The 12,865-nt window shown below is 42.1% G+C and overlaps 1 pseudogene; it reads left to right on the top strand.

Annotated features, from left to right (window-relative positions):
• LOC123729168 (F-box/LRR-repeat protein 17-like) overlaps positions 1-12,132 on the top strand; it is a 761,340-nt pseudogene extending 749,208 nt beyond the window's left edge.
• Positions 12,133-12,865: the final 733 nt, after the last annotated feature.

Genomic DNA, 12,865 nt, shown 5'->3' with positions numbered 1-12,865 from the left:
AAAAATTATAAAAATACACTCGCTACTTACTGTAAGTAGCTCTGAATAAGAACGTCTGCTAAATTACTAAAATGTAAATGTTTTAAGGTATACTGTGACCAACAGATGCAAATCTGAATTCCCAGTCATGTGAAATCCATAGATTCGGGCCTAATTAATTTATTTCAATTGACTGATTTCCTTATATGAACTGTAACTCAGTAAAGTCTTTGTAATTGTTGCATGTTGCGTTTATATTTTTGTTCAGTGTAGATGAAAACTGTCTTGGTAAATAGGTATTCTAACTCAGGCGAGCAGAACCTTCAGACTTCCTGAATATTAGAGAATGCGCAGCAGCTACCCACCTCCCTTGAGCTTACCCGACACTACCGTTCTGTCCTGCCGATGCATAGAGAAATCAGCTATATGTGTATTATCCATGTCGTTGTTCAGAAAGTTTTCCATAAACCAAGGATATTACTGTTTCAGGTTTTGTCCAGGAAAAAAACACAAAATAGCTGATTTGGTCAGGAGTCTGCAAAATGGCCGCTATACATTCCAGCGCCATTCTCGGTCAACAGGTCTGTTAGGTTGACAGTACTCTCTCTCTCTCTCTAGTCAACAGGTCTGTTAGGTTAGCAGTACTCTCTCTCTCTCTCTAGTCAACAGATCTGTTAGGTTGACAGTACTCTCTCTCTCTCTAGTCAACAGGTATTTTAGGTTAACAGTACTCTCTCTCTCTAGTCAACAGGTCTGTTAGGTTGACAGTAGTCTCTATCTCTCTCTCTCTCTCTCTCTCTCTCTCACTAGTCAACAGGTCTGCTAGGTTGAAAGTACTCTCTCTCTCTCTCTCGCTCTCATCAACAGGTCTGTTAGATTGACACTACTCTGGCCCATGCTAGTCTAAGTGGAAAACTAATGCACACTGGCTCTTGTCATCCTTTTCCAATCAGGATGGGCTTTTTCTGACAGTTTCCTAACACACCTCTACAGAGGTGGATCAAAAATGTGATTTTCAAGAGCTATTGAGAATTTCAAGACCTCTGATATGTTTAGAATACACATGATTACTGTCCCTATTGTGTTGATGTAACGACTGTAGCTGTGTTCGAATACCAATATTAACATACCGTATACTACGCAATGAGTATGTACTACATATTATATACTATTAGTTCATTTTAGTATACTGTAAACAAACAGTATACGTTTAGTTGAGCATACTAGCTCTTTGCCTGTCTACCGGAAGTTGATGCTGTTGCTATGCAGCCTCTTGCTAGCTTGTTAGCATAACAAATTATTTGACATTTTACGACTTCGGGTGTGTTCTTAAATTCAATCTGGAGTGCCAGAGTGCGCTTGTAAATTCAGAGCATGTTGTCAGATTGTCCGTTTGTAAATTCAGAGCCTTTCGCTCTTGGAGCGCACACTGAACGCACAGGCCGAGGAGTAGGGTTGATTTAAGCGTTCTGACCTTACAACGGCAGTCAAGCACCAAGCTAACGTTGGCTTGCTTGCTAGCTACTTCCATACACAAATGAGACCAGTCTGACCATTTCAATCGCCCTAGCAGAGCTGGTTAGGAAGTTTTCATGTTATCCAGAGCGTTGGTGACTATCACTGCTACTGGCAACAATTTAATTACGCTTTTTTTGCCAACGTTTATTGACACCGGCCATATTCAACGAAGGTTGAGCGCTCGAAAATTCATTATTCTGTGCTCTGGTACACTTAAACGAGAGTGCTCTGAAATCGGAGTGGATAGCCAGAGTGAATTTACGAAAGCACCCGAATGTCCATTGAGAACGCACGATGACTATACCATTTTGCTAAGCTAAGAATGATGGGAATAATCAAGTCAATAAATGTTGGGTAGTTAGTTAGATAGCCTATATTAAGTATAGGCTATCTAATATAGGCTATGTTAGGTAGCTAGCTAACAACATACCGGTATATACTGCTGTAATGATACGCTATGTGGTTCGTAAGGACAGCGTAGCTAACAAATTGTCAGCAAATATAACATGTGAGGTAACTAATTTGAAATGTCATTATTTTATTACATTGATCAACATTTCCTTAACATTTCTCATAAATTTGTATCTGCTCTCATTGTACCTTGACTGCATATTTTCCACCATTTTCTTCAAATCTGGAAACGATGTGAAGCCACACCCATTTCTTGAAGAATTGCATTATGAGCCCTAAAGTACAGAAATATTGTCCTCTGCGTGTATACTTCATATTTTGGCAAATTTAGTATGACTTCCGGGAACTTTTGGCATACTAACTATATCCATACTATGATCAATAAGGATACTATATACTCATTTCATGTCACAAATACTACAGTTAGTGCGGTTAGTAAGAGTATTTGAACACAGCTTGTATGTTTCCTTTTCCCAATGCACATCGTCATGTTTCTTCTGGTTAGATACTTCATTAAATAGATGCTCATTTATGGCCATAAGGACAGCACATTTGTGACGATCGGCTCGATTCGGTCTTATGTAGAAAATCTTGAACAGTAGAGACAAAGAGCTAGAGATGGTATAAAGCAGTTTGCAAAAGTATTCACCCGTCTTGGCATTTTTCCTTTTTTGTTGCCATACAACCTGGAACTAAAATAGATTTTTATGGGGTTTGCATCGTTTGAATTACACAACATGCCTACCACTTTGAAGATACAAATATTTTTTCTTGTGAACCATACAAGAGATAAGACAAAAAAACAGAAAACTGGAGCGTGCATAACTATTCTCCCCCCACAAAGTCAATACTTTGTAGAGCAACCTTTTGCAGCAATTACAGATGCAAGTCTCTTGGGGTATGTCTCTATAAGCTTGGCACATCTAGCCACTGGGATTTTTGCCCATTCTTCAAGGCAAAACTAGTCCTGCTCCTTCAAATTGGATGGGTTCCGCTGGTGTTCTGCAATCTTTAAGTCATTCCACAGATTCTCAATTGGATTGAGGTCTGGGCCTTGATTAGGCCATTCCAAGACATTTAAATGTTTCCCCTTAAACCACCTGAGTGTTGCTTTAGTAGTATGCTTAGGGTCATTGTCCTGCTTGAAGGTGAACCTCCGTCCCAGACTCAAATCTCTGGAAGAGTGAAACAGGTTTCCCTAAAGAATTTCCCTGTATTTAGCGCCATCCATTATTCCTTCAATTCTGACCAGTTTCCCAGTCCCTGCCGATGAAAAACATCCCCACAGCCTGATGCTGCCATCACCATGCTTCACTGTGGGGATGGTATTCTCGGGGTAATGAGAGGTGTTGGGTTTGTGCCAGACATACAATTGAAGTCGGAAGTTTACATACAAATACAGCCAAATACATTTAAACTCCGTTTTAAACAATTCCTGACATTTTATCCGACTAAGAATTCCCTGTCTTAGGTCAGTTAGGATCACCACTCTATTTTAAGATTGTGAAATGTCAGAATAATAGTAGAGAGAATTATTTCTGTCAGCTTTTATTTCTTTCATCACATTCCCAGTGGGTCAGAAGTTTACATACACTCAATTAGTATTTGGTTGCATTGCCTTTGAATTGTTGGGTCAAAAATTTCGGGTAGCCTTCCACAAGCTTCCCACAGTAAATTGGGTGAATTTTGGCCCATTCCTCTGACAGAGTTTATGTAACGGAGTCAGGTTCGTAGTCCTCTTTGCTTGCACACGCTTTTTCAGTTCTGCCCACAAATTTTCTATAGGATTGAGGTCAGGGCTTTGTGATGGCCACTCCAATACCTTGACTTTGTTGTCCTACAGCCATTATGTCACAACTTTGGAAGTATGTTTGTGGTCCTTGTCCATTTGGAAGATCCATTTGTGACCAAGCTTTAACTTTCTGGCTGATGTCTTGAGATATGGCTTCAATATATCCACATCATTTTCCTTCCTCATGATACCATCTATTTTGTGAAGTGCACCAGTCCCTCCTGCAGCAAAGCACCCCCACAACATGATGCTACCACCCCCGTGCTTCATGTTTGGGATGGTGTTCTTCGGCTTGCAAGCCTCTCCCTTTTTCCTCCATACATAATGATGGTCATTATTGCCAAACAGTTCTATTTTTGTTTCATCAGACCAGAGGACATTTCTCCAAAAAGTACAATCTTTGTCCCCATGTGCAGTTGCAAACCGTAGTCTGGCTTTTTTTATGGCGGTTTTGGAGCAGTGGCTTCTTCCTTGCTGAGTGGCCTTTCAGGCTATGTCGATATTGGCCTTGTGGATATAGATACTTTTGTACCTGTTTCCTCCAGCATCTTCACAAAGTCCTTTGCTGTTGTTCTGGGATTGATTTGCACCTTTCGCACCACAGTACATTCATCTCTAGGTGACAGAACGCGTCTATTTCCTGAGCTATATGACGCCTGCATGGTCCCATGGTGTTTATACTTGCGTACTATTGTTTGTACAGATGAACATGGTCTGTAAACAATTGTTGGAAAAATTACTTGTGTCATGCACAAAGTAGATGTCCTTACCGACTTGCCAAAACTATAGTTTGTAACAAGACATTTGTGGAGTGGTTGAAAAACGAGTTTTAATGACTCCAACCTAAGTGTATGTAAACTTCTGACTTCAACTGTAGCTCAATTTTAGTCTCATCCGACCAGAGTACCTTCTTCCATATGTTTGGGGAGTCTCCCACATGCCTTTTTGCGAACACCAAACGTGTTTGCTTGTTTTTTTCTTTAAGCAATGGCTTTTTTTCTGGCCACTCTTCCGTAAACCCTGCTCTGTGGAGTGTACGACTTAAAGTGGTCCTATGGACAGATACTCCAATCTCCACTGTGCAGCTTTGCAGCTCCTTCAGGGTTATCTTTGTCTCGTTGTTGCATCTGATTAATGCCCTCCTTGCCTGGTTCGTGAGTTTTGTAGGGCGGCCCTCTCTTGGAAGGTTTGTTGTGGTGCCATATTCTTTCTATTTTTTTTATAATGGATTTAATGGTGCTCCGTGGGATGTTCAAAGTTTCTGCTATTTTTTTATAACTCAACCCTGAAAATGGAAACAACTGTTGAGAAAATGGCCCCTTGAATGTCTTGGTGAACCTACCGGAGAGCACTTCTTTGTCTACACCCATTCAGCATCGTTCACACCCGTAGCCCCACCCATCTCTTTAAGGATTCACATGTGAGGCCATGTGCTTAACAGTGAGTACGGTAGTGTACTAAACAACCAAAGATTTCAAGACCAAAGGCTGGTTTATACTACGTCTATCAACATGTCTGTAGGCAGTTGTCGCAGTGACATCACAAGCATTCTATTGTAATCTAACATCAATCTTGTCGTTATGAAAAACTTTAAACACAAAAACGACAGGTTGCATTACAGCAGCCTGGTGGTTCAAAATAGCGTAACTGGTGTATTTTAACACCAATAAACCCATCCGTTTAGATGTCAATCTTGCAAACCAGGCAACTAAAATTAACTTTCTAAACAATGTTTTGGTTCATTTCTAGTTTAGCCAAATTTAATTCGTTATTACAGGAAAATAAACTCACAACAATATCATTATTTACTAGTTAATGGTGAGCTAATTATAGGAAAATAGCTTACGGTTGTGAGTGTGATGAAATAAAAGCAGGGCATTCTACCAGAGAATTTTAGAACTTGGACACTGTCTCGTTGACCTAACGTTACATCCTAATTTTACTTTGGTGCAGGTCATGTTGTTCTTCACATTACCGTCTCTGGGAAACACACAATATATCAAATAAAATCAAAGTTTATTTGTCACATGCACAGGATACAGAAGGTGTAAACGGTACAGTGAAATGTTTACTTGCATAGTGGAGTCTTTTGTTTTGACATGTAATGTAGCTAGCTAGCTAACTAGCTAAACAATGAACCATAATCCCAACTCATAACGTTACTACCCTGCATGAATCTGCAGGTAGCTAAAGCTAACCAACTAGCATGGAGCAATGTTAGCTAGCTAACAGTAGGCTATAACTAGCAATGCAAATGGCTCTGAGATACAAATAATATTCCTACTCAGATCAGACACGTAACATTAGCTAGTGACCCAGCCAGCTAACGTTAGCTAGCTAGAAACAGTACGATTTAACTTGCAATGAAAATTACTTTCTGACAAAATTAGAAACGTATAGTATCTGAAAATGTAGCTAGCTAGCCTCTCTTACCTGTATACATGGATGAATTTCTCCCTCTATGTCACGGAAGCCATGGTTGCCCTTAGTTTAAAAATGTAATCTGAAGACAGATGTTTTATACAATACCCTTCTTCTGTGTATTCTCTTTTTGACTTCCTCCTCATTATTTGCAATCAAACGCCAGAACTTTCTCCATTCCCTAAGCTTACTCCGCTTCCACCAGACATTCCACTGATTTCAAAACTTAGTCCTCCAGAAAGTGGAGAGCATTAGCAACACTTACAGTGCATTCGGAAAGTATTCAGACCCCTTGACTTTCTCCACATTTTGTTACATTACAGCCTTATTCTAAAATGGATTAAATCATCCCCCCCCTCAATCTACACACAATACCCCATAATGACAAAGCAAAAACAGGTTTTTAGAAATGTTTGAACATTTATTAGAAACAAAAAACTGAAATATCACATTTACATAAGTATTCAGACCGTTTACGCAGTACTTTGTTGAAGCACCTTTGGCAGCAATTACAGCCCCAAGTCTTCTAGGATATTACACTACAAGCTTGGTACCGACCCGTAGCACTCACATCTGTAGCCATGAAGTGCTTTGAAAGGCTGGTAATGGCTCACATCAACACTGTTATCCCAGAAACCCTAGACCCACTCCAATTTGCTTACCGCCCCAACAGATTCCGAAATGATGCAATCTCTATTGCATTCCACACTGCCCTCTCCACCTGGACAAAAAGGAACACATACGTGAGAATTCTATTCATTGACTACAGCTCAGTGCTCAATACCATAGTGCCCTCAAAGTTCATCACTAAGCTAAGGACCCTGGGACTAAACACCTCCCTCTGCAACCAGATCGTGGACTTCCTGACGGGCTGCCCTCAGGTGGTAAGGGTAGGTAACAACACATCTGCCACGCTGATCCTGAACACGGGGGCCCCTCAGGGGTGCGTGCTCAGTCCCCTCCTGTAATCCCTCTTCACCCATGACTGCATGGCCAAGCACGACTCCAACACCATCATTACCAACAGTGGTAGGCCTGTTCACCGACAACGATGAGACAGCTTATTGGGAGGAGGTCAGAGACCTTGTGGTGTAGGGCCAGGATAACAACATCTCCCTCATCTTGGTCAAGACAAAAGAGATGCACACCCCCATTCTCATCGACGAGGCTGTAGTGGAGCAGGTTGAGAGCTTAAAGTTCCTTGGTGTCTACACACCAAGACAGTTGTGAAGAGGGCACGACAACACCTTTTCCCCCTCAGGAGACTGAAAAGATTTGTCATGGGTTCACAGATCCTCAGAAAGGTCTACAGCTGCATCATCGAGAGCATTCTGACTAGTTGCATCACCACCTGGTATGGCAACTGCTCGGCCTCCGACCGCATGGCACTACAGAGGGTAGTGAGTACGTTCCAGTACATCACTGGGGCCAAGCTTCCTGCCATCCAGGACCTCTATACCAGGTGGTGTCAGAGGAAGGCCCTTAAAATTGCCAAAGACTCCAGCTACCCTAGTCATAGACTGTTCTCTCTGCTACCGCACAGCAAGAGGTACCGGAGCGCCAAGTCTTGGTCCAAAAGCCTTCTTTACAGCTTCTACCCCAAGCCATAAGGCTCCTAAACAGCTGATCAAATGGCTACCCAGACTATTTGCATTGTTGTTTAAGGGCTTGTAAGTAAGCCATTTATCCATTTAAGTGAGTTGGCCATTATTAATAATAGTGAATTTGTACAATGTTCTCTCAGAGTGTGTCTGTGTGTGGTGTTTTACTTATCAACATACAGTATCAAACATTGCGAGGAAAAATGCAGTTGTGTTCAGCCATGATAAAGCCATATATTTCTCTAGGCCAGTCTATGGCCTCTTGGGTCCTGACATGCCTTATTCCCTGTGTAGATATCAAACCAGGCGTGCTGGGAGAAATTGGGGGTTGCCCTGAACACATTCCCCGGGATCCCTTTGTCACACATGATGGAGTGAAGGGTTTACTTCTCCTCCCTTCTCTTGTCAGAGCCAGAAAAGTGTCTACCGCCAGTCTGTCCAGTCACTCGTTTAGAGACGTTACAACTGCAGCTTTTCCTGCAGGCACTTTTACGGCCACTATAAATCCAGCCTGTTTAAATCCTGCCTGTTTAAATCGGCTTTTACTAAGATATCTGATGCACAGCATTCTTCAGGTGCTTAAAAGGCCCTTTTAAATCATTTACCCCGAAATGTATTTAATGGGTGAGTGATGCACTATGTGGATAGAAGTGGACAGAGGCTTTATTGTTGACCGTGTTGGTATTTTTCTATGTTAACAAAGAGAGCATAATGAACAGTACAAATGGAAGGATGTTTTGAGTTGCAGTCCATTTCGGATTAAGTGCACATCTGGTAAATGCAAACTCCATTTGTCTTCATCTAAAACCACTTTTGTCCTTCTGGATATCTGCTCTGTTTTACTGCTCTGAGGTGACTGTATTTTTAAACCCATTCGGGGAACATGGTGTTCCATGTGTTCCGTGTTCTCTATGGTTTAATGGAGTCTTAGGGAGCATACTGTATGCCAGGTATTATTTTTCTGCTTTCTTTATCCATTATCATTTATTCTCACCTATTTCTCTGAGACTTGCAGTGCCCTCTTTGTCCTTCTGCCCTGAAATGCATCTTTTGTTTGTGTATCATATAATCGATTTACGAGCCCCTCTCTCCCAGGGATGTCGTGGTGCCACCGTGCACCATGCCAGTGTTTGTCATCTTTAAGAGGTGTTTTGGTGGTGTGGTTACGATGTTAGCAGTGAATGTATATTTTACATGGTGTTGTATGTGAGAGCAGCTCTTAAAACCCCTGGCAGTTAAAAGGAGAGCAGCAACACAGCAGTCCCTGAAAGGCCTAGGTCACCTTTACTACCGGCCAATCACTGCAAGCCTGAACGATTGCTGTGCAACGCCAAGGAGCAGCTTACACACACACACACACACACACACACACACACACACACACACACACACACACACACACACACACACACACACACACAAACACAAACAGAGAGAGACGCACAGAGCCTACAAACACTTTTGAAATGGAAATCAAGGATATACTGTATAGGACATGGTGTCGGAGGAATGTTCATTCAGGAAAAAGGATGGGACTTTATTTTCTATTGACATGGAAATTATTTCCCCAATATTTTCACTCAATGGGTTAGCTTCAGTTTCTGTTACTGATTGAGAGTTGTATCTCAGTCCAAATGAAAGATGGGGGGTTGATAGGGAATCAAATAGGACTGACGGTCCTTTCTCTTCTCTTCTGTTAATAGGGAATCGAATAGGACTGACTGTCCTTTTTACTTCTCTTCTCTACTCTACTCTGACAAACACACATTGTCATGTCAGACAACATTAAGATCCCCTCAGATCCACAGGAACTGCATCTTTGAACTTAAACTGTGGAAAAATATCCTAAGTATAGGTCTGACTCCAGATACGTGTGGCTGCCATCCCAGATCTGTGTGTAAGATGAAACGCACCAGCCTATTGCAATATCCGCTATCATATTATGGCACTAGACAGTATCATATGGGTCTCTTTCAAACTTTCAGACAGAGTAGGAAGTAGTATATGAGGGCTTTACAGCATGTCTGGCTCACAATACAAAGTGTGTGTGTGTGTGTGTGTGTGTGTGTGTGTCTGTCTGTCTGTCTGTCTGTCTGTCTGTCTGTCTGTCTGTCTGTCTGTCTGTCTGTCTGTCTGTCTGTCTGTCTGTCTGTCTGTCTGTCTGTCTGTCTGTCTGTCTGTCTGTCTGTCTGTCTGTGCGAGCAATACCAAGAAGGTGTGGTGATGTCATCGTGTCTTATTCAGGATGCTATACAGCTGGAGAGAGGGTATGGAAGAGTGAATACCTCAGGGTTGTACAGGGGATTGGATATATTTGTTTTGGAAAAGGCATGTATGACCCATCCTCTACGATTTGCTAGAGGACATCCTGTGTAAAGCTCATGTCCACATCATTACTGGCAGGATCTCAAAACCTCCCATGGAAATTGGCTTAAAAGCAAAAAGTATATATTTAAATAAATATAATGAGTTAACATATTTAATTTATATTTTTTCAGTATATTTATTGGCCTTGACTAACAGGACACAAGGCTTAAAATAAGAAAAAAACAAAGCAATCATCTGCATAGAACCACATAGGTAATTTAAATACTTTCACACACACACTCACACATCAAACATTGGTAGTGTTGAGGCTCAAACTGTTTTACTGTTGCAGCAACTAGCAATTAGCAGATGATTCAGAGCTTTGATTGGGAGCCATTTTGTGTCAAGCGTGTTTACTCTTGTGCACAGCACTGCACTACATTAACACTAATGATGGTAATGGCCTCCCATCACATTGACAGGCCCATTTTTTAGATCCCTCTTAATTGTAATTAAGGCCTGATTAACGGGTTTGGTGGAGGAAGAGTTTTATTCTCCTCAGTACAATATACCATAATATGTTATGAAAGCAATCAAGGGGCTGTCATTTAGTTCTCTAATGAGTCTCTACTACACATAACAAACTTCACGTTTCCCTTTGCTATTCTTTTTCTAGACCAGCGGGGAGTAAAAACCAGGCCGCGAGTTTCACAATTCCACTGCTGGTTCTTTTTTAGCTGGTAGTAAATTGGTTGATGAATGTCTAGGGTTGCTTCCGGTAACTTTCCCCAAATTCCCAGGTATTCCAGAAATCTTGGTTGGAAGATTCCGGTTTTCCGGTTTATTCCCTCCTGTGTCCAGGAATCTTCCAAACAAGATTTCTGCAAAACTTGGGAATTTTGTCAAAGTCACTGGAATTTGGCAACCCTATGAATGTCATTGATGCTCCAGTCCAGAGATTCCACTCACCTGGTAACCCAGGTATGAATCAGTCCCTGGTTAGAAGGGAAGAATGAAAACCAGCAGTCCTACAGACCTCAAGTCACTGATCACTGCTCTCAGTGACTGAAGACCACAGCTTTGTTATTCATTCAAACATGTCTTTCTCTCACTTTCTCTCTCTCTCTCTCCCTTTTCAGATAAACTTCTGTGTGAGTGTGTGAGCGTATTTCTTCTCATGGAAGTCTGTGTGTTTACACATATTTCCTCTGGACAGTGTCCTGATGCCAGTGTGACAGCAACATGGTGTGCTCTGGCCTGGGTGGGTTGTGGTTAACACCCTTCACCCATGTGGACTCCAGGGCCCTCCTAGGCCTGCTCACTGTCAGCCTGGCTCAGCCTAGTTGTGACACCACCCTGCATGATGGAACCACTGGGAAGGTACCTGACTGCTTGTTTTATTCCCCTGTCCTATAGAGCATGAAAAAGAGGACTAATTAGAAGACACTTGCCTGTCTTCTCTCTCTCTTTTTCTTTCTTTTTCTGGAAACTCTCTCTGTCCCTCTCCTTCTATCTCTCGCCGATAACTCTTATTTTACCTCTACATATCTCTTCTCTCTCTTCCTCTCATTCTCCCATGAGGATCATTTAGACAAAGATATGCTCTGGTGCTTTACCACCAGACACTAAAGCCTAAGGTGGACTGGGCTGTCAGGCCCTCAACCTACTCCTTGGCAGAGACAGCTCCCTCCCTCCCCACCCGTCACACTGATAGTGTGTTCCATGTTACCAGGCCCATTATTGACAAGTCTGTCTTAAAAGTGTGTTAAGCTTTGCTTCAGCAGTACATACACAATCAAGGCTCGACCCTAACAGAACAGACACCAAAACAAATGTTGTTTGACTAACGGCAATTGTGGCCTCTATTTTGCAGCCTCAGTCATTGATAACCAGCGGTCGGTCTTACAAGTGAAAGTCACGTATTGTGCTTTTAATGCGTCTTGTGTTTTGCTGTTGTGTTTGCAGGTGAATGAGGAGACGGTGGAAAGGCTGGTGGTTCAGTACCCTCACATCGTGTTCAGTACGGAGATGCAGGACTGCAAGAGAACCCTGGAAAGAGCCTATCAGATGGGCTGGAGCCCCAACACATCCACCGCTTTATAGCCACCGCTGGATTACACTCACACACACACACACACACACACACACACACACACACACACACACACACACACACACACACACACACACACACACACACACTCACTCACTCACTCATTCGCATACATGTGCACACACACTGATAAAGGCGGGGTGCACAGTCAAAGTGGAAACACACACACCACATTATCATTATTTTTATTTATTTTTTAATCTATGGATCTTTTTGGCATTCCATTTTAGTTCAGTGATAACTCCCAGACAAATCATACTGTACATCAGTGTACAGTGTTGGGATTGTGTATCAAATAAACATAGTGCTCTTCTTTTGACAAGAGACCTAGAGTATGTGGCAGCCCTATGTCTCTGGTCAAACGTAGCGCTACATTATCTGGTGATAGGGTGTCGTTGTAGGTTTGACTTCCGCTCTACTGGGAGTTTTGTGGGACTTACATTTCCCCCAACACCAATCTGGATGCAATACCAGGCTTGAAAACACAGAGCACATTGAGCAGCGACTGAAAACAAGTAAACATTGTTCTAAACAAGTAGAAACATTATTCTCTGGTCTCGTTGACCGTTAGGGCTACATGTTTTGACCTCACCACGTGTGAAGTCAATGTTGCTTCATACTGTGTGTGTTTCTACCATTCTGTTGGATATTGAATACAGTATTAAGAGTGTGTCATGTGTTTGTAGGGACCTGAGGTTTCTCTGACCAGGAAAAACTCCAGGT

The sequence above is a fragment of the Salmo salar genome, chromosome ssa20 (genome assembly GCF_905237065.1).
Source record: "Salmo salar chromosome ssa20, Ssal_v3.1, whole genome shotgun sequence".
Classification (NCBI taxonomy): Eukaryota; Metazoa; Chordata; class Actinopteri; order Salmoniformes; family Salmonidae; genus Salmo; species Salmo salar.
Note: the sequence above shows the minus strand (reverse complement) of the source record. Positions and strands in the feature narration are given on the sequence as shown.